This window comes from Parasteatoda tepidariorum, chromosome 7 (genome assembly GCF_982258835.1).
Source record: "Parasteatoda tepidariorum strain Cologne lab strain chromosome 7, Ptep-v5.0, whole genome shotgun sequence".
NCBI lineage: Eukaryota > Metazoa > Arthropoda > Arachnida > Araneae > Theridiidae > Parasteatoda > Parasteatoda tepidariorum.
In genome coordinates, this window is record NC_141761.1 from 74,258,534 (window position 1) to 74,286,378 (window position 27,845).

Below are 27,845 nucleotides of genomic sequence, written 5' to 3' on the forward strand. Positions count from 1 at the left end.
GATTAAATATAATTGCAAAACAAATATATTTGGTGATTTTTTAGTTTCTTCCATTTCATCGAGTTTCTTTCATTTCTTCAAGGCATTTTTGTAAGTTTTTAGGAAAATTTTTTCTTTTGAAGGCATTTTTGTTTAATTTGATGAGCTTTTTTTGATATTTTTAGACGTTCTAGCACATTTTTACATTTTTCAGTGCGTTTAAATAAGTGTTACATGCTTTAAAAAAGACAATTGAAATTTTTATTTTATTTATCGGTTATTTTATAACCGTAGTGGATCATTAAACCTAATTCTACATTAACAACTATCTATGCTCTATTGCATAACCTTGTAAATTTAAATCTGACCCTGAAGGCAGGGGAAATTCTGGATGAAGCATTGAGACAAATTAGCCTTCGTGGACTTTTTGATGCCATATGACTCCATATTTGCGTTACGTGGCGAGGAAAACCACCAATGGTTGAAAATTATGTTTTATAAACAAACTGTACCCTTTTTAACGCACTGAAAAATTTAAAAATGATTTATTACTTCTAAAAATTTCAAAACGCACCATTAAATTGGGAAACATGCCTTCAAAAGAAGAAACTGTCTCAAAAACTAACCAAAGTCTTAAAAAAAAAAAAAAAAAAAAAAAGAGAGGAAACAAACACAATAAACAAAAAATAGGGGATTCAATTATTGATCAAATTAAAGAGGATCCAAGTTAAGGAAAGTGGTTTAAGAAAGTATTGAATTAAGAAGGAAGCCTGAATGCTGATTAAAGAAAAGTGAGTTGTAATAATGCTGGCAAATAGAGAGTTCGAGTATTGAGCAAATTACAGTGTTTGAGTACCGATAAAAACTTTGTAAATTTATATTAACAAAATTACCTGCAAAATGTTCAAATGATCGCTGGTATTATAATTGATTAAATGATAGTAAGTTTGAGTACTGATTAAATAATAGCATGCTCAGCGATCCATAAAAACATGTTGGACTCGTGTCGATCACAAAATGGAATAAGTTAGAAAAGTCTTCAAGTAATAGTAGAATCGAGTAATACTTAAGTAATAGTAAGCACGATGATGCATAATAGCTATGCATAAAAACGTACAGTCACGTATAACATGTAACGCTTGAACGAAAAGAAACTAATAAAGAGAATCACGAAAAAGAAAATGAAATAGGTAAAAGTAAATTCAACGCATCAGAAAGTAAAAGTACCAAAAAAGCAAAGTAATGCATAACATGTAAAAACGCGTAAAATTATATCTGAAAAGTGAAAAAAAAAAAGAAGAGAAAAGTTAAAGAAATGCATGCAATGTTAATATAACTTATAAAGAAAAGTAAACATAACACGTAAAATAAAAGTTACAGATGAGATATTAAACGCGCATAAGAAACACATAAAGAATCATTAAGCATAAATTTACGTGAGAAAGCAACATATAAAAAAATTAACGCGTCCAAGTTATCCATAAGAAAAAAAAATGCCTAGGAAACTCTAAGAGAAACCCATAAAATATAATATCATGTAAAAATAGTGTATAACCTGGTAAAATAACGTCCCTATCGCATATGAAAAGTAAAAAAAAAAGAAAAGAAAAAAAAAGTATTCAATTACTGATTTATATATTTTTACAGTTTTTTTGTGTTAGAAGCGATTATTAAATTTTTTATCATTGAAAACGTTAGCTTTCGCAAAGGTTATCCTTTGGCAAAAAGGTTGATGTCTAATTTTTTTTGTAAAAGAAATTTTATTGTGTTTTCATCTGGGATATCTTTAACTGTTAATACTGAACTGCTAGGTACGCAATTTCGCAGACATATTTAAATGCAGCTTAGACACACTCTGTGTAAATTCTTTTGATGACTGAGCAGACATTGAACAGCCAATCGAGATCAATATTAATATTTTCGAATTGCTACAATGGTGTTTGATGGAGATTGTAAGCTACATCATACACCCGTTTCGGATTCACAAGTTCATACATGAAATATAATTTGAACTCTGCTTTTTTTCCAAGAATAGTGAATGAATCATTTATATTGCGTGGAAGACAGTCTGTGGTCTTGTGCAAGTTATTGGGTACTTTAATAATGGATCCTTTTATCCCTAACTGGTGATCAACACCCAGTTCTCGTATTTGCGTGAAAGAGATTCATTCAGAAGTTCATACATGAAATATTGCGTGGCTCTAACTTTTGGAAACGTGTCAATAAGTGTGGACCCTCTTTATTTGTGATATTCACCTAAATTAGTATTGAAAGCGATCCAGTTTGAACTGTAATTTCGGATATTGAACTAGAATTTCTGATTCTTAATTAAAACAAAAACAAAAATATCGTTCAAATGAATGAAATTCTCTTTTATTCACAACTCAAGAAGTATTTATGGGATCTCTCTGGTCCTTTATCTCAAAAATAAACTCTTCAACTTAATGCATAACAAAATTAAAAATGAAAAAAAGAATTATCAAACAGCAGCGGTCGCCATAGCAACGCATGCGCACTGTTTACTATTACTCTTGATTATTGTAGTTGAAAAGTGAGGACGGCATGAAATTCAAACCAAGGCCCATTTTGCCAATGGGTAATAAATAAAAATAAATACAAATAAAAAGAAATAAAATAAAATATAAAATAAAATTGTTAACAAAATCCAGGCTTCAGTAATTTTGGATAAGTTGATCACGAAGAACACTAAAATACTTTAACTTAATCTTGTGAAAAAAATTTAAAAAAATCCTCGCTGGCGAAACTAAAAAGAAAAAAGCACCTTCATTCACTTTAAGGCCAAAGGGAAGAAGCATCGAAAAATGGCTGAAAGACTCTTTTCATATTCCAACTCTGGCAACAAAAAATATTGCATAAAATATAATAATATTACAAAATTATTATTATTTTATTAAAAAATTTATTATTTAATTATTATAACAAAATTACGCATGTTTCGAATCATCATTCAATCTATTGATGTCTGAATCCATTGTAAAATTCATTTCCTTCTCCATTACAATTTTCACAATGAACACATATACAGTGCGGAAAAAAAGGACCACCCTGAATAACTTTTGATCTAAAGATTGGATCTTCACGTTCTAGAACTTAATCTTAATGGATCGACGGGGTGGCTTCAAATATGCTAATTAATAAGAGCAGACGATATTTTAAGTTGCGAAATCAGACAAAAAGGCCTAAACTTTCTCTGAATAAACATACATTTTTTGTTCTCAGAGTGTTCGGATTTTTGACCCACACGATGTAGGGGGTAGCCACAATTTGGATTGGTCCCTATAGTTTGAACAGGAGAGCGAACCAAAATTTGAACCCATTTAATGTTAATTTTACTTTTTGCATTTTTCGTTATATCTCGAGAGCTTTTTAAACAAATTGAAAAATGTTTGCACACAATTATAAAATTCGTTAATCCAAATACAATTCCATGCAAAAAATAACTATTAGTAAATATTTATTATTTTATTTCATAATCGTCGAAAGAATTTAGAATTTTAATGTATACAGTTTTTTTGCACCATTTTAAAGAATATAATTTTATATGGTGAAATACAAAATTTGAACAAAATCGGTTCAAAAGTACATGAAATATTGAATTTCAAAAAAGTCATATCTCTATCTATCTATCTATATTGGAGCTATATTGTGGAAAGAAATCTAAACATATCAAATTTATAAGAGTAATTAAGCAAGTTACGCAATTCTCCATATTTATGGATTATATAATCGAATTTATTTAATTGACGACTGCGCTAAATATAATAATTCACATAATTTCTTCTCAATCAAAGCTATTAATCAATTACTTAAACACATTTTCAACATATTCTGTTCTGCAACAATTATTAATCACATCTTATTGGTTCTAAAACTCTAAAATTCGAATACGTGATTTAACTAACTTGAATATCCATAGGCAAAGAAATGTCGTTGCGCTATAAATTACTAGAACTGGGCATTATCTCTAGACGGCAAATTTGATTTGATTTTAATATATATATATGTTATATATTTTTGATTTGATTTTAATATATATATATGTTATATATTTTTGATTTGATTTTTATTATATATATATGCATACATATATCTAATCAGCAACTATATATTTTTACATTTTCAAAATTAAGTGTTTTAAAACCAAAATAAAAACTTTTTAAGACAGCTACCGGTTAAAGTTATTTTTCTTGACCAGTGAAGTGAATTTCTCAAACTTAAAAAAACCAATGCAAGGTTTTTTAATCATATAAACGATTAGTAGTTTCTGTGAAAAAAATTCTAGTGATTAACAGACTTCGGATTATGGTTCGAAGTATGGAGACTATTTTCGCAGTTAAATAATATATTTCCTTTTTTTCCTAATTTCATATATATTGTAAGCTTTCATATAAAGTTCCAAAATCAAAAAAAAAAAAAAAAAGAAAAGATGTTTCTCATCTTGAATATGATCTTTAAACTTGTTAAGCTAACGAGTTTAATGTTGCGATACTTCAAGATAAATGTAAAATGAAGCTAAAGTATTGTGGAATTCAAAAATTCGCTTTGAAGAAAAGCTTCATCATTTTCGCATAAAATTAAGTTTAGCATAACTTATTTTCCTATACTTTTCCAATAATTTTTCTAGGAAGCTTGTTATAGTTTTCTTTACAAATAACACCACATGGAAACTCAATTTAATAGAAAATATTTAAGAAAACCTCAAAAAACAGTTCATTAATTATGTAAAACACTTCCTGCTGATATATCTTCATAACGAAAATTAATACCTTCATTTAAGGCGGAAAAATCTTCAGCCTGCTGGTCCTTTGATTTTTCCGATCCCTAATTTCATTAACTACCGCTGAGAACTCCGATATTCTTGTTGCCAACGAAAGCACTGCTAATAAACATGGTCGGACAAAGGCAGCGGACACGGCTGCAGTTAAGTCTTACTAATGTAAAATTAATTTTATGCTTCAACTCTGCGCCAAATACTTCCATCGTCGCTTGAGTATATTTATAATATTGGTGGATACAAATGAAAAAGAACTCGAGCATGAGGTTTTCTAATAAGTTTCGCTGCGTGATTTTAGGTTTCGTTGTTGTTTTGTGCTTTGTACCACAAAAATTGAATTCTCAACTTATTTCGGTAGACGTCCTAAATTAATAGATTAATGCAGCAAAATGATGAAAGAAGTCAAAACTGTTTTAATTTCGAAAGACAAATCTGTGTAACATTCATTAAGACTGTGTAATATTTCATAATACAAAACATGTTTTGTTAAATATCTACATGCGATTCATTACAGCGGTTATGAGGAAAGAATTTGATTAATGAATTTCACTGAATATGAATACAATATTAAGTGTATGGATAGAAAAATGGAAACAATAAAAGTATATATTTAACATATGGCCCTTTTATTAATCATTATTAATAAACACCCATAACCTTTAAAGTTATTTTACATATGATGTGTGAAGAACTGAGTTTTTGCCCTTTTTGCCAAGTTGTGTTAATATCCGTTGTCCCGAGCTAAAAGAAAAGGCCAAATTAAATTTAAGTTAAATTTTTTTGTTATCTTTATGATAAAAAATAATATCAGATTCTTTAATTATTTACTTACAACAGTCCGCTGTGAGCCTTGGCCAGCCGAACACTATCTTTTCAGACTTTCCTATTCTTGGATTTCAACTTCCAGTTTTTCACCTTTGTGGTGGTAAGATCTTTGGTGGTATCGTCCGTCCATCTCTGTTTCGTTCTTCCACTTGGTCTTGAGTTCAACCATTATTTAATCTTCCAATGTGCCTCAGCCAAACCAAATGTGTAGATTTAATAAATTGAATTATGTTTTTTCGTTTGATCAAATGGTCAAGAACATTTACTTCCTTTCTGTATCCTGGCGTTAATTTCTTTTGGGATATTATTCGTATCATTGATAATTGAACCAAGGTTGGTACAACTGGAAACTCTTTCAAACTTATAGCTATCTACCGCAAGCGCTGAGAAAATAGTGGTAGATATTGTTCGTGCCATATTTTGCTCTTTGTTCATTAATAACGAAGACTACTTCATTTGCTGCTTTTATAAGATAACTAGTGAAGGAAATATTCATTAATTACGCGTAATAAATTAGATAAATTTCAATGGCAACATTTGCAGCTACAGAATACACAGTTACAACATTTGCAATTACAAGATGGTAGATCACAACTCGAAGTTGTGCATCTTGAAGTCCAATTCTTGACCAGAGGTTTTAATAGAGAATATTTAATTTTTTTTGTATGATTAACATTCACACCATAGTTATAACATAAATGTATATTGTGTTTGTTTAATAATTTAAAAATAATAAAACTAGGATAATGATTCATTATTTCAGTAATTTTTCGAAGTTTTGTACATACAGGTCTGAACAAAAATACTTCTTATTCTAATGAGGATATATAAAGCTTTATTTAAAGCTTTTATTAGTATGTATTACTATGATTATTAGTATGATGTATTATTGGGATTATTAGTATGTAGTTTTTAAATTATTTATTTTATAGTTTCTTACATTAATTACCTATCTCCTTTTAGTTAATAATTATCCCTCATAACATTTAGATATTCGTTATTTTTATTAGATTTGCATTTGCATATATAATTTTCTTTTTACAACAAATTGTTTGTGAAAGTACTCGTCAAAGCTAACTAATGCAAAAAACAGTAACTTTTATTTTTCCAGTCAAGTCTCTCTTACTAGCTATAATTTGCTTATTTAGTTATTAATTTTAATAGTTAAGTATATCTTTATTTTACTTGTTTTTATATATTTTTAGTCATTAGTTTTGACTTAGTTCTTAGCTTTATTATTTAGCTATTCTCCCTTAGTGGCAATTATTTAGTTAGCTATCTAGGAGTTTTATAAGTTAGTTATTTAGTCTTTTTAGTTGTTCAATTTGATATTAATTATTTAGTTGATTTAGTCGATTTTAAACTTAATTATGAAATCTCACGACAATTTTTTGGAGAAAATTCCTTGACTTAAACCATTATGCATCTATCATTTCATAATTTATGCATACATAGTCTTTCAGCTTCTTTGCAAAACTTTTAACATCAAATATGTATTCTTCAAGTTTGAGCATTTAGTAATTTCGGAATGTATGTCTAGTGATAATTGTGCAATTTAAAAGAAAAAAGAATTCCAGAAAAATAACAGTGATAGAGAAGTCTAAAACAAACAAATTAATATTAATGAGTGCTCTAAACAGAACAAGTTATTCTTTAACATTCCTGATTATTTCATTACCGGAGTTGCTTAGTTAAAAGTAAATAATACTTCAAATGACGATCATTCCTACATAAATGATGATTCAAATGTCTTAGAGCGTAAAATCTTTATTTAGTACCAAAGTTAAACTTTTTTCCCATCTGTTTGTCTTTGTATGCATAATTTTCTTTTTAAAACAAAGACGCCATTTAATTCTCAAAGCAATAAGTAAATGAGCTACAAACTGTGAGAGGAAATGCATTTTTAACGAGGTATACTTTTCGTACGACACATTCGACGAAACAGAACAATTTAAAATGAGCTCGATGTAAACTTTTTTTCTTCCTTAAAATTTTTTGACGAAAATAACTATTTTGACTTTATGCACTGTAGAAAAGAAATTTTCTCCGACAAGCGTATAACGTTTTGAAAAAGTCTTTTTTCTCTTGAAAAATCAGTTATTCTCCTTCGTATATATGTCATTTTCTTGGCTTCACTTTTTTTAAACATATATTCTCTCCTTTTACAGACTTTTGGAGAAATTTGACAGCTGCAAAACCAGCGGAAACATGTCGTAAAGAATGCAAAATACTCCTTTTTTTCTTCGTTGTGGCAACTGTTAGGAAATCAGTAAACACCGCGGGGAATTTCTTTTTTTAACTGCATTTGTAACCACAAGAAGAGGAAAAATAAAACAAGGAATATAAACGCTGCCAAAAAAAAAAAAAGAAATCCGTCGAAACAATTGAATTTCAAAACATTGTCACCGGCTGTGGGAAAAAACAAGGACTTAAAGTGTTTTTCAACCAAATCTCTACTCTTCTAGTTTTAAAATTGAAATTCGCTTTCTTTTTCTTTATTTTTTGGTGTGGGCGTCATTATAAATAGATGATGGTTGGTAAATTGGTCTCGTTTTTCATCCCAGAATTTTTTATGCAACTTTTAAGCAATGCTGGTTTTATTTTACTCCTTACGATTTAGCAATATAAATTTTTTCTTTTACCCCTTATTCCCATCTTTTTTGCGCGGGAGATTTTATCGAACACGGGTTTGATAGCAATTTAATGTCTTAGCCGAATAACAAAATTATGCGGAAAGCGTTTCGTTTAATGCAACACTCCACAGATTTAGAAGTCTGCATTTTTGGGGAGTTTTCACCGAGGAACGAGTTTTTTTCGTTATTTTAATACTTTTCATTTTTTTTTCTTAATAAATTTGCGTTCTTCCAGATGAATAGTTTGTGCATATTGAATATACGTTAGCTACTTTAGAATCACGCTTGATTGCAAGCAAACGTTGAGAAAAATTGTTCGCTCCTATTTTGTGTCTTATTTTTTTTCTGAAATGTTTGTATTTATATCATGCAAAATGATGCTTATCTTAATTTTATTTTTGCTGGGAATGTATTTTTAAATAGATTATTTTCTAAGCTTCTTGGTATAGTATTAACCTTTTAAAACCTAAAATTCTCTTACATATTTAACCTCTTTCGTTTAATAAATATATCAGTTCTTAAGTATGCAGAGAATAGGATTTTTAATTAAACTATTATTCATAAATATAAACATGATTTACTTTGAACACAGTTTTAAAAACATTTCATAGAAAATGTGGACATGAGAAAATGTTCTCAAAGTATACACTTCTGTATTTTTTCTAGTACTATAAATACTAAGTTCAAAATGAATGGAGTTTAATAAATTGAACTTAACTCTAACGGAATATAGTTTAATTTAGAATGAAGAAGTTAAAAAAAGTAGATTCAATTAAAAATATAAACAGTATTTAAAAAATATGAAACTGATTACATATATTCTATTTGCATTATAGGTACAGATAGATGATTATTATCAATCTTAAAAAAGACTTCGACATATTGAAAACAATATTGAATATTAATTTAATAAAATATCTTGAGTTTTGCTGCACATAGATTTTACGATTTTTATCAAAACATTGAAACAAATGCAGGGTATAGGAAAAAAATTGAAAATTTTGTTACTGGACAGAGGTCAGGTGTATTATTTTTAACAGTTACCACTTTTTCAAAAATTGAAAATTTTATAGGAATTGAAAAAGAGTTATATTTATAATATTAGGTATTTCTTTTTAATCATTTCTTAAATTAGGATAAACACTATACCGTTTTATGTCTAAAATGGAAAAAAATAGGAAACTAATATTATTATCCGAGCATTGTAAAATATTATTTGTAATTTTATTTTTTAATAAAAAAATAATAAAATGTATATAGGGGTGATTTTTTAATGAAAAATATCGCAATCAGGTAGCAACTTACAGGCAATATTTTTTACTGCCATTTTGTTATGTTTAGTCTCCCAGTAGCTGGGGGCGAAAGATAAATTTGTTCTATAATACAGAGTGGCAATTATTGAGTTATAAGAAATAGAATTTTCATAAAGCAAAATTCAAATCAAAATTATATAGTTATATGAAAAGCTACTAAATATGTATCATTTTAAATATTCGATCAGCTTGCCATCAATGCTTGTAATGTGGCGCATATGAATAGCGAAAATTCTACGAAGCGCGATGAATTGTCAAGATATCGATGGTTTGACCAGCTGAATGACAGTTTTGATCTCAGCAGTTTTCTTGATATTTGAGATATTTGTGTAAACATTGCTTTCAATTCTCTTTTGAAGAACTGAAGGCAAAGTTTACTCAAATACTTTTTTCCATTAGAAGAACGTTTTCAAAAGTAAACTTGCGAAAATTCTCTACAAAATCGTGTCCTAAGGATTGCGATCAGGGGAATAGAGTGATTTTAACCTTCGATTTTCGCTCAAAAACACTATATTTCGAAATTTTCTCGCAAAAAGTTAACTAAAAATGAGAGTGATCAAAAAATAATTAAATAAATAAAATAAAAAATAACTGTACTCTGCATTTAATCGCTAACTTGTAACAGTTGAAGCTTTTCCCCCTTATAGCTTAATAACTGTTCCCTTGTACATAGTAAAATAAATTTCAGATCAAAATACGGTGTAAAGTACAGGCACTTTGGGTGCTTCCTCCGTAAAATCCGTTTTACCGTAAACTATTATACCGTAATTTTTACGTTCATGTCCACTTAATTAGAATGATTCTGTTGTTTTACAGTAATTATTGCTGTAACAATTACGGTACATCAGATTTTTTTAACCGTAACTTGTTTCGGTACAAGTGAAATTTACGGTAAAAAAAAGTACTGGCACCCTGACTAAACTCTAAGGATAAAGAGTATATTTATTCAGAGATGTGTCTGATTTCGAAACTAAAAATATCGTCTCCTCCAATTAATTGGCATACTTAAGTTTGACCCTCGAACAAATTGCTTCTTAGTATGTAAAAATATGATTATTTGATCAACACTTTATAAAATAATGCGTTTTCTTTTTCGATGCGTTTGTGTGTCTGTCTTGAATAAATACTTTTCTTTGAAACTGAAGAATATAAATCAGATAGTTCATCAAGTTAATGTATCAAATAGTTTAACAAAACTTTTATTAATTTCCATATTATAATACAGTTACCTGATTCTTACGTATAAAAGTAATGTTAAATCTTGATCATCAAATCAAAAGTTACTAAAATGTTCTGTTTCATTTCTTAAGCGTTGTATATCTGTTTCAACAATGACTTTAAACAAGACATAAAGACGTTTAATCGTTAAAATGGACATAAACACAAGAGTTTTCAAGTTAAGGGATATGTTTTTATCGGATATTTCAATAAATTTAAGCCAATTTTTAATACAGATATTAAGTAATGCATCTTCGTAAATGGATCCAAAAATAACGTCAGTATTTATATACTGACGTTATTCTTTTTATGAAGAAGTGCATTTTTAGAAATTTTTAGCATAAGATAGTTTTACTTATACTTGTAGCTCAGTTATTTGATCTTTATACTATGAAAAAATCTTTTCACAAAATCTGAAAAACCGGAAAAAAAGAAGAAAAAAAAACTTAAAAAAACTTTTCTTTCCAAACATAGACTTTTTTTTATCCATATACTCGAATTAAATTTTTTTCTCGCGAAATAAAGATGAAAGGATGAAGGAAAGTTTAATTAGTTTAAATTAATTTTTTATCGTCTTATATAATTAGTAAATAACGTGTCCATTTAGTAAATGAACTTATTCAAATTTAGCCATGAAGATAGATGTCATTCGTTTATTGCATTTACATTAAAAGAAAACAAACAAACAACAACGCATGTTTAATAGATAAATCACATTTTCTATTACTTGGAATGTTTATTTTTATGCCATTCTTTCGTTTCTTTACGCCACTCACACGACTTCTAATAGACGAGGGTTAAAAGTCTGGGCTACAATTATCTTTTATCCTGTCATTTAAATCCTTTAGATGCGGAGGGAATGGTTGAACACAGGCGTGCAAGTAAGCAAGGGTACATTTGATTGATTATATTCAACGCAATATATTAGCCTGATTCTCATTAATTTTCATTATTTGAAAAAGATTAAACGCGCGATTTGTTTACTTAAAAGTTGGTAATTTATTACCAGTTCATTGTTGTTGTTGAAAGAATTGCTCATAACCTTTTTCATTAAGCGACTTTTTTTGGTAAAAGATTATCTGATGTATAATTGAGAAGGTCAAAAAAGTGATTTGATTTTTATGCTCCCCAAAATGTTAGATTATTAATCACTTTCCTAATTTACCGAGTCTTTGTCTGCGTTGGCGTAAGTTGAAATTAATTAATCGTTTTTCAATTTTTTTAGGGGTACTAATCATGTGATGATTCAGATTTGATATGAACAAGCTACAAGGATTTTTTTTTTGAATAATGAATTAGATGGAAGTTAATAGAGTTATTTACAGAGCTGTTATCACTAAAAGTTCAGAATTTCGAACAATAATTAACAATTTTATTTAAATGCTGACAAGAAATTATAAAGAGTGAAATTAAATCTATCAATTTTTTTAATTTTGTTTAGAGATTTTTAATAAAAAAACTTTAAGGAAAAACTTTATGCAAGGGAGAAATGGTCGTTATTTGCACAAACAGGATTTTATGTTGAAGATCAGTTTCATATTTATGATTTTAGATTTCATGCCTTATCCAACAAGTAAATTTTTTGAAGTAAATTTTAAACCACTAATTTTAATTTTCCAAAAAAATAATTATTGTTTGACTGTGTACTTTTATCATAAGTAATATTTTTGAGTAAAAAATTTAGTGTAAAATAATATATATGGAATATAAGAAACGAACTTATTGTTTTTAAAATTATAATTAAAAATTTGCAAGATAATATTCAATATTGTTATTCTATTCTGCTTAACTGTAGTAACGTTTATATTTACAGCAACCCTAAGAAGTTGCTTTTTTGACTCATTTTATCGTGTAAATTAACTTTTTAAGCTTTTTTATATTATAATTCAACTTGTTGAACCTCGAGGTTCAACTTTTGAACAGATTTTATTGAAAGATCGTCAGAGTAAGACAACGAAATTGACAAACTTCATCTGCACTGGAATATTAGACTATTTTATTAAACCAATACACATCAAATATTGCAGTATAGAAGCATAATTACATATCTAATAAAAATATTGTCTGCCACATTACTTTTTCGAGACATTAGATTTCAAGGAGCCATTTGTCACACATTATCTTTCTCTAATCTTTTACTATTTCTCTTGTATTAACGTGATATATGTTTGTTATACTAATACCTCTACATGTTCGTTCAATTGATTAAGTATTGCTATTTTTCTTACATGGCCTAAAGTCCTGCTATTTTATTAAAGCTTTACACCAGAATGACCGACATTTTTTTCTACCTGGAAGAAATATTGCAGCCATTTTGATTGTAATATTAAAAGGATAATAAATATTTTATTTTTTATTCAAATATCACTAAAAAAATTATATATAAAATAAAATAATTTTTAATGTTATTAACTTACTGCAGTATTTTTAATAGTAATTTTGCATTATATGAAAACCACCTTTATTTTCAATTAGAAGAATATCATCACGAAACAATCATATATGACTGTACATTAGCTCGTTAGCTTTCTTAAAGATTTTCAACAAATGGATTTTAGGCATGACGTTTGTAAAAAGAATATCGTTTTGGTTTTGTAAAAAGAATATTTGTATTTATTACTTGTACACTGTAAAAAATTCTGGATCAAATTACGGTATTGACTTTAGGTGTATGTAGGTAAATTTAGGTAATTTTTAGTAATTTTGGGTTTAGGTAATTTTTATCGTAAAATATTATACCATACTTCTTACGGCAATATTTATTTAAATAGAGTGATTCAGTGATTTTACGGTAATTATTACTGGAAAAACTACGGTACATAAGATTTTTTCTGCAGTAATATGTTCCGGAAAAAAATCACGACAAAATGTACCGGCCCTCTAAGTGATGATACTTTTTGCGGTAATTTGCTTCGGAATTTTTCACAGTGTAGTTTCAGAAAATTTAGGGCAAATCGAGTTTTTTTTTCTTTCACAAACAATACAGAAATCGTAGCTCATTGACAGGATCTTCGAGAAATTTGTGACTTACGTCATTTAAAAAAAATCAGAAATTTACAACTGATATCCAGAACGTTGTGAAACTACAAACCAACTCTTTCCAGGAAGCCGCTAGTATCTAATACTATCTGCTTATTTTATGGAACATAAGCATAAGTAATTAAAAGAATAAATGAAAAGAAGTTTAATATAAGTTGATTTTTGGTCAAAATGACCACTCTGGTAGTTCTTGTGTTAAATCTAATTACTTATAAGTATATAGTATATATTAGTTTATATTGCCATTTAATCTGTTTATAAATTATTAGCTTAGTTTAGCCAATGAGATTTTAAATGGTATTTCGATATCAAATTTTTCTATCTCAAAGTTTTAAATAGGGTGGTGACTGGGGAAAAGATGGGTATAGTTAATAGTTTCCTTAAAATAAAACGAAGAAAGTCAGTGAACCTGCTTAAATTATACTATATACATTTATCTTGATTGTATGAAAGGAAATTTATTGTGACCTAAATAAACTCAGATATTATGGTGAGGGTATTAAAAATCAGTGTAAAAAAGGTTACAGATCAAATGGCCTAAAAGATAATATAGAAATCTTATAATTTAGAAGAATTAAATTTAAAGGTATAGCGTAGAAACATAGCTCGCGCAGCGAGGTCCGGCAGAGCACATAAATTAAAAACAAAACATTAAGCACTCAAGTTAAAAATAATTAATTACTCATCCAGGTACCACTGAAATAAAAATAATAACTTTAGAATGTTTTACAGTTGTAAAGAGAAACATTTTATTAAGCTTCATCACAAATCAACACGTAAACAAGAAAGATAAAGGCAACATTAAAGTTGCCACTATAATCCCAGAGAGGGGAAAAAATGTGAAATCAAAGTTGAATGTATTAATTTATTATGACATCACGTATCCTCGCTTTTTATGTTAACAACTAAGGCGAAAACGGTTGGCTCGGAAATAAATGTGCCCCCAATGAGAGTTTAGGCTTTAATTTCAATGAGCCAAATTTGGCAAGAAAAGAGGTAAAAACTAATGCCAACTAATGATTAGGTCGGCTAAAGAGGTGATGCCAGACGAAAAAGAAAGTTCTAGAAAGTTCGGTTTTTAAATACAAAGAATTAAAGTTACCTGAAGGTCAGGAACGGATTGCAGGTGTTATAGTTAGTCTTCAACAGGTGATGAGAGGATTCTCATACACAAAAGAGCACACAGTTATTCCCACGAGAAAAGGAACATTGGTTTAAGATGGTAATTATACAAAAGCAACATCAAAGGAAACCATTAACAAATAAAGAAATGCCAGTGGAAAAATTGTGCAATGAAATAAGAATATTGTTACATTTTCTTAATAAGTATTAAATTAAGAATTATTCCAAATAGAAATAAGCGATTAAAAATAAAATTAATATTCTGATATACAATTATTTAAATAATTAACAATTCTTTAAAGTATTTAAACCCAATATTGATGAAGTAATATATAAAACAACACAGCTTAGTTGACCCCAAAACTAAATTAAATTAAATAGGTAGTAATTAAATCATAATCATTATTCTTAATTAAAAATTATTAATTTAACAAATATGCCATAATAAATTAACGAAATGATATTGATTGCCAAATATTTAACCATTAATTTAATGCATATTAATTTGTCAAGGTTATGTATTAAAATATTTCTATGTTATAAACAAATATTCATATGTGGTATCTATACCACAGATATCAAGGAATTTTTTAATGATTGGAAGATTAGGAGGATAAGCATTGTTTGGGGAAGATTGGTACACTATGGGTAAGATAAGCATTGTGTTTCGGGAAGATGGGCCCCCATGTAAATATTCACTTAAATTACAACTACATAGCTAGTAACCTTAGTCATCAGCATAAGGTGCAAGTAACAGAGATAGCACGCATATGATAAATTTTACAGGTATGGCATTCAATCTATTTTCCCGACCACAATCTTTGTATTGTCTTCTCTAATTTCTTTATCAGGAAAAATATTAAATGACACCTCATTTTCGTCCATATTATCGTGACAGGAAGCAATTTTTAAAAAAATTCGTTCGTCAAGGTTTGTTTCTAAAAATCAAAGTACATTTATAACTGCTACCTATCTATGCCAAGGGATCGAACCCATTGCTAAACCTTCTTATTTTACGAGCACTTCTTTTTATTTTACTTCTTCTTGTCAAAATATAGCAGCATGTAAATGTTTTTTGAATTCAAAGTACACTTATAACTGCTGCATATCTATGCCAAGGGCTCGAGCTCATTGCCAGCCCTTCCTATTTTACGAACACTTCTTTTTCTTTAACTTCTTATAGTCAAAATATAGCAGCATGTGAATGTTTCTGGAAATCAAAGTACATGTATAACTGCTACCTATCTATGCCAAAGGCTCGAGCCCATTGCCACCCCTTCTTATTTTAAGAGCACTTCTTTTTTATTTTACTTCTCATTGTAAAAATATGGCAGCTTGTTGATGATGTTGTTGGTTTGAGCAAAGTTTAAAGCAGCTAAATTTGAACAATAACATATCATGCACGGAAATCCAATTGTATTTTTAATATTTTATTAAAAAAAGGTTCTTTCGAAATTTTTTATTCAATTTCTTTGTTGAAATAACCACTGATTTCTGTTGGTATAAGAGTTATATTTTTTTATCCCTTTTCATGAGATTAGAGCTTAGCAAAGTGGATCACAGTAATAAAAAAAATTCTGTAAGTGAGACTGGCATTTCTAACCTTTCTTTGATTGCTCATTTTCTCTTTCACGATATTTATGACTGCAGTGAGTTATAAATAGCTATCTACAAATACGTGATTGCCAACCAACAATAATGTAAAATTATGCTTTGAACTTCATTTAACTTATATTCTCCCCAAAAAAACTGCAGACATCGAACTAAACTGTCGTTTATAACATATTAAATGTCAAATTTAATAAACAATGGAGGAACTTTATTTCGTAAATTGGTGTTGCTTAGAGCGATATGTTGCATTGTTTTACAAGTTCTTTACTTTGGTATGCGCGTACGCAAAAATAAAAATTTTCATGCAAATATCTACGTTGCTATCTAATATGTCAAATAAAAATAGTGTAGGCGTACCAATCTTCTTCCACATTCCCATCTTATCTCGAATCACTCTATATATTTATTTCTGTTTGTAAAAATAATATAAGTTTATTCAATACAAAAATAAGATATTTAAACTATATTTTCATTTACACCATAGATAATATATGATCTAAACTTCAAGTATTTTCATACTAATTTATTATATTAAGGGTCAACATATAGCTACAATGTATAAATTAAAAAAAAAATATCAGTAAACATTAATGTTACCATCAATGTAACAAATCTGCATGCATAAAATCTACCGGCAAATTTTTGTTAAAATATCATACGTTGCGTTGCAAATTTTAGATTAATAAAATGAAGGATTAAATTGATGAAAATTATTAAATGTATAAATAGCTCGAAACGTATGAAGCTCCAAGAAAGTTATTTTGTTTTGAACATTAATCTAAATATTTAAAGATCATCTATGCGCACTAAAACACATATTTAAATGTAAGATCTAATTTTATGTTTTTGATGGATATTTTTAATTTTTAAATGTTAAATTTTAGAGGAGAAAATTTCTACTCCTTTTAAGCTTGTTTTAGAATGAAATGCATTTATCGGACCTAACCATCTAACTCGCACAATCTTGCAGATTTGAAAGAGATAAGAACAACAGTGAAAAAACTGTGGTCTAATACTCATCCGAATTAGATGTTGTAAATCTCTAAAAATTGTGTGTTTTTTCAAGTTAAAATCGAATGGAGCATTCAAACGCATTTTAAAGGGTGTATTTAAATCTAAACACAAATAATTGATAAAGCTTACTTCAAGTCAAATGAATTTATTCCCATCACGGTTGGCAACAGGCCGAAGAATGTCTTGTCGTTTTTGAGTGATTCCTAAATTTTTGGAAAATAACATTTTATTGTGATTTTGTTTGTGTTAGAAGTGATATAATCGATGACAAAAGACTCCAGCTACACTTAATGAGTGATTTTGCCTAAGTATCAACGTTTTTTTGAAGATATTGAAGACATAGAACTTTATTAATTTTGAATCTATGATGGCGGACATCGAAGCATAACTACACAGATCCCAGAACCTACTGGAGTGTAAGTTCCGCTATCATAATAGATTATTTGCTAAGTAACTTCAAAATTTTTGTTGGATTGAGTTCTTAAGCTGATCATAATTTATTTATTATCAAGCAAGTTTCAATCCTCTTCACTGACTGAGTCAGAATATTGATTGTGCTCGATTAATTGCCAAGTAACTTCAATCTTCATGTTCAAATCATTTAGAACAAGAAACATCAACGTTAAATGCTCGAACAAGGAGAAAAAAATACTGTTTTGAAATGCTTAAAACTAGTGAAAATGCATCTTTAGACTTATTTAAGAAAACGTTTAAAAATACTAAAAATTCAATCATACCACTGTATATAGTATAAACCTATTATTTTTAGAGTTCCATTATTGTTTTCTGTTATTTTTACTTATACTCGTATTTCTTTTTACTCCAGTTTATGTGACAATCATAAATTTAGTTAGTAACCATTAAAATATATGCTAGAATCTGTATATAATATGAAATATTATTACCTTTCGCTCTGTGAAGAAAGATTCAGTGTGCCATTTATATTGGTGATGATGATAGGCAGGTGAGGTTGGAGGGTGTATTCGTATAGTGGATTAGTTGAAGATATTGACAAATTGAAGATAGTGATGGCAAATTGAAGATTGCGATGAAATCAGAAGGGTGATGAAAACAGAATAAGATGATGAAAATAATAGTTGAGCCGGATTAGAATTAATAAAAAAGCTTTTATTTAGTATATAGTATTTGTAGAGCTCGAGATACAAAACTAAATATTATCCATAAATTTCAGTTGAATCAGTTTTGCATAATATTAATAAGGACAGGCCATGGGAGACGAATCCCCCACAACCTGCCTAGTCAAAAGCCAAATTAAAAAGTACATGTAAATTGTTCCCAGCGGACACAGAAGCATTGGTAGGAGATCCAAAATTGGCGAATTATCAAAATATAACATGGCCAAAACAAAGCCAACAAGCATATCAACATGGAGTTAAAATAATACCTTGGCGATCATGAGTCGCCAACAAATTTGTGAGAATTATTACAACCATGCAACCGAAACATTTAGCCGTTGGAAAATTAGAATAAAAAGTTATAAATAGATTTTTGTTTTCGATTATAGGCGACAGTGAATTTATATGTCTGCATAATAATGAAATAAAAAGAAAGTATCCGTTACATTGATCTGGAAGAGAAGAAATAAATATTTTATGTTCGTTTAAAAAGATTAAGTTTTTGATTTATTTTAAATATAATTCTATTAATAAAAAATCAGCTTAAGTAATGAAAGATATTTTAAAAGATAGAAAATACATATGTGTATGCCAATTGTGGCATCACATATATCCCCGCTGAACACTGAAAAAAAATATGTATATATAGATATTTTTTTTTTTTTATTATTAATGGATCTCCCCCATGTTACAAAATAATTTTATGCATTGAAACTTAATATAACCATGGAACTTATAATATACACTTATGTATAGTTAAATATCAAAGCAAAACTATTAAAAAAATTTATGACATTCAGTTATACTCCAAAAATATATTTTCAATATTCATGTTATTAAATCTTATGTTGATGTGAAATTAGCTGGGCATTGTCATCACCTGGACAGGATATTCTAATTTCTCTCGAATTTGAGAAAGCTATATCAGTAACAAATAACATAATTTGCAAAATCATTTCATTTTACCATATATTTTCCTTATTATCTATACTTTTTCACATTGATATACATAAAATATTTAAACATATAAGTGCAATCTATCATATCATATTCTATATTTCTTATTATAACTTAATAAAATGTTTATTACTATCAAATATTCAAATAATTATAAGTGTCAATAAAAATTCTTTAGTTTATTATTAAAAACATACTGAGCAGAGCATATCATTCAAAAAAAATATGAGCTTTTATATTAGCTCTAAACAAGCAGTTGATCAGACTGTTACTTTATTTACCTAGGTTTAGTCATCCCTTTTTCATAAGGGGCAAAATTATCATCTCTTATATTTCAAGAGGCAAAATTATCATGTCTTATATTTCAAGAGGTAAAATCATCTCTTTTATTTCAGAGGCAAAATTATCTAAAAATGCAGCATATATATATATTTATTTAATATTTTTTTTAAACCTTTGAACGAACTAATATGATCTAGAAAACATGTGATCAGGATTCCAACCTGAATCTTTGTGACACAATGTATTAACAGTTATACTATCACAGCTATCTAGTATTAAATTCAAGGTAATTTCATTTTATAGTTTTTTTTTTAAACCCTATCAACTTCTGAATTAATGTTATAGCATGCCTATGATCAGGATTCTAACCTGAATTTTTGCATACTTGATGCATTGTATTATCATTTATACTATCATGGCTGTATATTATATTCAAGAAGATAAAAGTTATTGTTTTTTTTTTTTTTTTTTTTTTTTTTTCTTACTGCATTAACAAAAATTCACTTCATTGTAATGAAGGAAAATATTATTGTCATATTATATGACAATATCAATTTTATCAATTTTTCTTCTTTTGAATTTCATGTTTTATTTTTAGCTCAGTTGGACACTTATTTAATAAAAATTAAAATACTTAAAAAATATTCGACAATTGCATTGTTCAAATCAATAGAGTATTTCTTTTTTTTTATATATACATATAATAAAATTTCTGAATTTATTTATGTTTTGATAAAACAAAATATTCATGAGTAACTATTTGAATTAACCCTGTTGAATATGCACTTGCAATGATTAAAATGGCTTACTTATGTAAGAGAAAAACTATTTGTGATAAATATAATAGCTATTGTAAAATTAAAAAAATTATATATTAGATGAATTATTTTATTACTATGTTCATCTTATTATAAAAATATCTCTATGTCACTTAATGAGTTTTAATTACCTGGGCCCTAGTAAAGAAAATCACCATAAATCATTCTGCACAGATGCCTCCATGCAAAACAACAGCAACAATGAGACAGTTAATAAAAAAAAAAAATTTTATTAAGGAAAAAATATAGATTCTGAAATCTTTAATTTTCAAATTTCGCAAACACTCATACCAAGATAACAAAAGTGTGTAATTGTGTGTTTATTATTTTACTTCTTAAAATAATCTGGGTGAAATTATGTTACACTACTATAAGTACTGATTAAGAATCACTTTGGGATAGCTTAATCCTTATAATACATTTTAATAACATGTTATTCCCTATTGTCTTTTTGTGTAGATGTCAATATTCCTTATTTAAGTATTGTTATCTTATTTTGAAATTTGAAACATTTAAAAAACATAGTTATTTATTGATATTTATGAGTACTTCAAAGTAACTTAACTAGCTTGAAGCTAATTTAAATTGCAAAATTTAAGTGTGCATAAGGGTTTATAAAATATATCATTATTATTATCAGTATTATTTAAGATACATTTCTGGTTTAGTTTAATAACATTTGTAAAGAAACAACAATAATTTTAAATATGCACTTGAAATTTATATAAATAGTATATCAATTTATGGCAAACAGTATAAAATCAATTTCTTTTTATTGTATTATTGCAATTCTTGATAATGATCAACCCAAAGTATTAACGGTAACATAAATAATGTTAAAATGACCAATTAAATCATATAAAATTGAAATTCTTTTTCTGAACCAATATATGATATGAATATTTTAAGTTCTGTTATTCTTAATTAGATATCAAAATGTGATTGCAGAAATTAATCTTTGAAAATAAATTTATACATAAGTAGAATGTCAAACACCTCACGATCTGTAAATACAAGATATTTAAAGAAACTTCACATGCAAATCACACCTAACCAACACTATAATCATTTCTTGTTTTGCTTTGAAGAAATTGTCTGTTATATGAATACAAGAGTTGAAGATATTTTTCAAATTAACAAAGTTTGCTTACTGGTAAAATCAGATGCAAAAACACTAAAGCTCCCATAACATCATAAAACAAAACGCAAGGAAGTCTAAAAACATTCCTTCTAATTTACCAAAATTATTTTCCTTGAAAACCGAAGTATATTTGAATCATTCTGTTCAGACGTTAAAATAGTTTAATTCAAGAGTTATAAGCAATCTAAAATCTTAACTGAAATATCATTTAATAAAATAATAAATGGGAATAATAAAAACTCTTAAATGTTATTGTTAAGAATATACAAAAATTCTTTAAAATCACTGAAAACTTCGTTAATGTTCATTAATAAAATACGTAACATTCGATTTTTTTTATATAGAAAATAAAATATGGAAAAATTGATTTGACTTATCAATACTTTTGTATATTAATTAATTACAAATCCTTATCACTGAAATAAAAATATAAACTAAATTATTCAAATCCTTTGAAAATATATTCGTTTCAGAATTCAAGTTAGTTCCAACAATAATTCAATTTTCAATAAATTCTTCACCTGTATAAACATCACCAAAAGGCTAATAATAAAATCAGATATGCCGCTTAACTGGATAAATTACAAAATTTCAGGTTGTAATTAAATAAAATTAAAAATTTTCTATTATATTTTTAACTTCAAAAAAAATTTTTAAGTCAAATGCTCTATCAATTTGTCATACAAAAATTTTAAATTCAATTAAATGTTGTAAACATAAAATATAAATAATTGAAAGGATACGTAACGGATGACTGTTCGATGAAACCCTGATGAAAACGAAATCAAAAGCAAGACGAGAGTTGAAGGAAACACAAATTTAGTTTCTTCTTTATGATGAATCATAAATTAATAGATATTTCTTTCGAGTAGCGTAGGAGGGGGGAACATCAGACGAAATAGAGCAACGTAAACCATTCCAGGGTCAAGTTTCATACAGTTCCATTCGCAGCATTGCAAATTCTCCGCTAAGCATGAGCTCCAGTATGAAGTATAAAGTAGCCGTGAAGATAAAAAATTATGGATTTGAAGATCAGTAGATGCTTTAAAAGACTTGCGTTGATAACCCAATATTTCGCTCCTTGTAGCTAGGCACCATTATGTGAAGAAAGATTCAGTGTGCCATTTATATTGGTGATGATGATAGGCAGGTGAGGTTGGAGGGTGTATTCGTATAGTGGATTAGTTGAAGATATTGACAAATTGAAGATAGTGATGGCAAATTGAAGATTGCGATGAAATCAGAAGGGTGATGAAAACAGAATAAGATGATGAAAATAATAGTTGAGCCGGATTAGAATTAATAAAAAAGCTTTTATTTAGTATATAGTATTTGTAGAGCTCGAGATACAAAACTAAATATTATCCATAAATTTCAGTTGAATCAGTTTTGCATAATATTAATAAGGACAGGCCATGGGAGACGAATCCCCCACAACCTGCCTAGTCAAAAGCCAAATTAAAAAGTACATGTAAATTGTTCCCAGCGGACACAGAAGCATTGGTAGGAGATCCAAAATTGGCGAATTATCAAAATATAACATGGCCAAAACAAAGCCAACAAGCATATCAACATGGAGTTAAAATAATACCTTGGCGATCATGAGTCGCCAACAAATTTGTGAGAATTATTACAACCATGCAACCGAAACATTTAGCCGTTGGAAAATTAGAATAAAAAGTTATAAATAGATTTTTGTTTTCGATTATAGGCGACAGTGAATTTATATGTCTGCATAATAATGAAATAAAAAGAAAGTATCCGTTACATTGATCTGGAAGAGAAGAAATAAATATTTTATGTTCGTTTAAAAAGATTAAGTTTTTGATTTATTTTAAATATAATTCTATTAATAAAAAATCAGCTTAAGTAATGAAAGATATTTTAAAAGATAGAAAATACATATGTGTATGCCAATTGTGGCATCACACGCTCTAAGAAATGTTATGATGAAAAGATATTTCCTAATAATATATATTTATCCATGCATTATTATACTTAAAAATTTCTCATTTAAAGAAATCAAAAATCAATTTTTAAAAATTGTAAATGAGAGATTTAATTTAATTTATTTATTTTTAAAACCTTAAAATAGGAAACAACTAACGCAGTTTAAATGATAAGATTTTGAAAGAAAATATTATCATACATTAATGTACGTTAATCAAAATTCAATATTAACGAAGAACCGATTTTTAAGAGACATTAAAGTTTCTTTTGAACTAAGTAATTTTATAGTATAAATCCCAAAACGTTAAAATGAAAGTAGATACACTATGATTCACTATTAATGTTTATTTTTAACTTAATCATTCAAGTAATTTAAAAATACTCGAATATCTTAAAAACTAAATGGTTGCTAATTTTAAATTTAAATAATTTTTTCCAAGAAAGTACAGTGTTTGAAGTAGAAACAATTAAATTTATACAATTATTAGAATTCAAATTTTTCGACATTATGCATAAATTTTACACAGACTTTTCAAAATTAATTTGCTTAAATTCTCACTAATTTTGAAGAAAAATATTTAATATAAAGGTTTTCAATCAGTTCTTCCGTATTTTCTTCTTATTTTCTCTGCGTATTGAAGATACAAATAAATCTTTTCACATAATTTCAAAATCATTTTTAAAATATTTCATATTTCCCTAAAGATTTAATTTAGAATACTTATTTACTATCAAATGCAATTATTCATTAATCACTAAATATTTTCATGCTTTGCTACATGCTACTAAATATTATGAAATAACTAAATAACCATAGTTAGGTGAACGGTATTAAAATATTTTGAAATCTCTAGACAAAGAAATCAGGGTAGTAATCAAATAATCGCATAATAAGAAGTAAAAGAAAAAGGAAACCTTTAAAATAATATTTCAACAAATCTTTTATTAGTGTTTTTATACTTTTCATAGTATTATTTTGCGCCTTATTGTATACTTTTCTTGGAGCGAATAAATCTTAATAAGTATAGAATTACACAATTTATTTGTATTTTCTTAAGATTACGTAAAATTTAAAACTCATTTTAACGATAGAAATACTGAAAATTGATTTATTCCTAGAAGGACAGAAAGGAAAAATTCTGGATCAAATTATGGTGAAATTTTACAGATCAAGAAATCTGATGTGCCGTAATTTTTATATACAGTTATATTAACTGATCACTGATTCATAAATCACTGATTGATGAATCACTGAATGATGGTCATTAAGATGGGGAGAGTCGGGTAGCCCCGCCCAACGGGTACCCCCCCCCACTGTCAATTTCATATGTATAGAATATTTTTTCAAGTCAATGGGCCATCGGACATTAATTGTTATATTAAAAAAAGATTATTTTCAAAGTTTCAAGTATTTATGCAGCTGGCAACATGGTAAACAATAGTTTTGAAAATATGTTGAATACAGTAGTCATGAAATTAAGAGAAATTGGTTGAATGTTTCGATTAAACTTCAATTTAATACTAAAAAATTAACTTTTTCTATACATACAGCATTAAAGTATGTAGTCTTAAGTTTATTTTGCACAAAGAAAGAAGTTTGTATGTAAAAAATTGTTCGAGTAATTACAAATTTACAAAAAAATTGGATTTCGGGTAGCCCCGCTCACATGAATATCGGGTATCACCGCCCAATTTTATTTCGTCGATAAATGTACGGTTGCAAAGATTATTATTTTATTGCTTCAAATTTGAATGTTATATGCATTTTTAACAACAAATATATGTTTTAATATTATATGAAACATAAATTTATATATTTAAAAATGAAAAATTAAATATTTTTAAAATGTAATTGATATATCCAAATTAAATTTAATATCAAGAAATCATAAATATTATGATAAGCTATTTGCTTACTTATTTATTTTCACTTATTTGTGAACGAATCAATCTACAGAAGCATTTGAATGCAATCAAAATTCAAAGTGAATTTGCAATTTTATAAGAAGTATTTTATATTAAGTTTATAAGAAGAGATCAACCAAATAAGTTTATATTGAAAAACAACTATTGTTATTAATTATTGTTACTTAAATTAAATTATTTTCGTTAAATATTTAATATAAATATATATTAATATTATAATATATTAATATACATTAATAATGATAAAAAGTATGACATTTGTTGTTATTAAATGATAGAATTCACTAAAAGTATATAAATATGTAATAAATAAAATAATTTTGTGATAAAAATGATAAATGAGGTTTATCTATTGTCAATACATTGGTCATTCTCATTTACACCTGAAAAAATAGCCAAAAAACACAATTTTTGTAACTGGGTGGGGCTACCCGACACATTTTGAAAAAAGCTGAAGAACATGTTTTTTTAAATTTCTATTTTTTTAAGTTTAACTATTCTTTTTTTGGTTTATTCTTTTTGAATTATTTAATTAGATGATAAAACAATAGAAACATACAAAAATTTTGATTATTACTCAGTATTAGACAGAAATATAAGCAATACTCCTTAAGTGAGCGGGGCTACCCGACTCTCCCCTATATATTGAAAAATTACGGTATATTATACGGCAAAATTGACTTATTGAATGCAACTCTCAGAGTGATTGTCTTTTTTTCCCGTAATTTTTCCCGAATTTTTTACTGTGTAGATATCAGAAATATAAAAAAATCACGGTTCAGTAGAGGCTCGATAAATAGTGTAACAGGAGAACTTTTTTTCTAATTTGAAAAAAAAATATAATGACTAAATACACCATTACGACGTTTTCTACAAAGTAAATTTTTGTTCTTTAGATATTAGATTGAAGTTTCCACTCTTCATAAATAATGACTAGCAAAAGTGAAAATAATAAACTTAAATACTTTTTCTCAATTAATTTAAGTAAATATTTGTAAAACTAGACTGCACAGTTGACGATAACTACTTTTTTGCGAACCGGATATAAGGTTAATGCATTATTTTCTATGTAGGAAATTCTTATTTAATATTTAGTCTTTTTAAGAGTAACTGTTTAAGAGAGAGAGCTTGTTTACACAATTCCCCTTTTCTTCCCTTGATTTAGCTGTAATGCAAAACTCTCGGCTGCTTCCCTTGCTTTAGCTGTGTTACAAAATCTTCGGCTTCTTTCCTTTATTTAGCTGTATTATATAATTCTCTGCTGTTTTTCTTGCTTTAACTGTGTTATACAATTTTTTGCTGCTTCCCTTGCTTTAGCTGTATTTGGAGTTGTTTAATAACCACATGGAGTTGTTTAATAACTACACGAGAAAATTTCTCCCTTTTACTGGATTTTTGGAACCATGTAAAGTAAGTTAAATAATTGCGTTTTAATTTATTTACAATAAACAATTGATTAAAAAAACAAGTGAAATTGACTTAATGAATAGGAAGCTCAACACATACACTGAGAAAAAATGTATTGTCAAAATTCCAAATTATGCTGAAATTTACAGTATTTCGGGCTCTATTTGAACACCAAAAGGCTCGATAATTTTCATCAAAGCGCAATAGTTTATTTTGTAATTTTAATTATGATACTTAAGAGTATGGCATAAAAACCATTTATTAGTTTAAATTTACTTTTTAGTGTTTTTAATTTTAACCAAATGTGTGGTATTAAGAACTATAATTTTGAAAACCAAATTTTCCGGTGAACCACCACCTTATGAATGGAAAAATTACCAAATAAATGCGTTAAATACCGTATATTTTGGTTTTTATAACCAAATAGATTATTATTTTTTTTAACCAAAAATTTCATTATCATATTACACGGTAATTTTGTTATAATTTCTTTTCCGTGTATAGATTGTGTTTAAATTAAGTTAGTATCTTCAGCTTAGTTGTAATCAAGTAATAAATTTTAAATTTAAATTAGTATTAGTGTATATTTTTTACTTCATAAAGTGTATTCTTTACACATTTTATAAATATTATTAATTTGTTCGGAAATCATTTTTCTTTTAGGACTATTTAAGCAATT